The sequence below is a fragment of the Myotis davidii genome, unplaced genomic scaffold, assembly GCF_000327345.1.
Source record: "Myotis davidii unplaced genomic scaffold, ASM32734v1 scaffold992, whole genome shotgun sequence".
Classification (NCBI taxonomy): Eukaryota; Metazoa; Chordata; class Mammalia; order Chiroptera; family Vespertilionidae; genus Myotis; species Myotis davidii.
In genome coordinates, this window is record NW_006283543.1 from 257362 (window position 1) to 258390 (window position 1029).

Genomic DNA, 1029 nt, shown 5'->3' on the forward strand with positions numbered 1-1029 from the left:
TTGCGGCCTGAAGGGTCCCCGATTCTATTCCGGTCGGGGGCGTGTACCTGGGTTGCGGGCACATTCCCAGTGGGGGATGTGCAGGAGGCAGCTGATCGATGTTTTTCTCTCATCGATGTTTCTGACTATCTCTCTCCCTTCCTCTCTGTAAAAAGTCAATAAAATATTTTTTTTTAAAAAGAGAATGTCCTTTTCCCACTGTATATTATAAATGAGTTGACCATTTATGTGTGAGTTTAATTCTGTTACATTGATCTATGTGTCTGTTTTGATGCCAATACCATAATGTTTAAATTACTATAGCTTTGTGATATAGCTTGAAATCAGGAAGCATGATATCTCCAGATTTGTTCTTTTTTCTCAATATTGCTATGCCTATTCAGGGTCTTTTTTTGATTCTATACAAATTTAGGATTGTTTGTTCTATTTCTGTGAAAAATGGCATTGAAATTTTTATAAGGATTGCAAGAAATCTATAGTTTGTTTTGGGTAGCTAGTATGGACATTTTAACAATATCAATTCTTCCAATCCATGAGCATACAATACCTTTTATTTATTTGTGCCTTTTTCAATTTCTTTAATCATTGAATAGGATATTAGCTGTGGGCTTGTCATATATAGCTATTATTAAGTTGAGGTATGCACTTCTATATGCACTTAAGTGTCCATCATATATGAATGCATAAGGAATATATATATATATATATCCTATCTAATAAAAGACAAAAATGGTAATTGGCGTACAACCCATACCCTTTTCATTGGCTAATCAGCGAGATATGCAAATTAACTGCCAACTCAGATGGCAGTTAACTGACAACGAAATGGCGGTTAATTTGCATATGTAGGCACAATGCAGGGAGGCGAAAGGGAAAGCAGGAAGAAGCCCCCTGCCACTGACAGTGATCAGAAACCCAGGGGGGCGCTAAGCGCCCCCAGGGCCACCTTTGCCCTGCCCCCCAATCATGATCGGAGAATCAGGTGCCTTTTCCGCCCTGGCCAGTGATAGCAGGAAGTAGGGGTGGAGC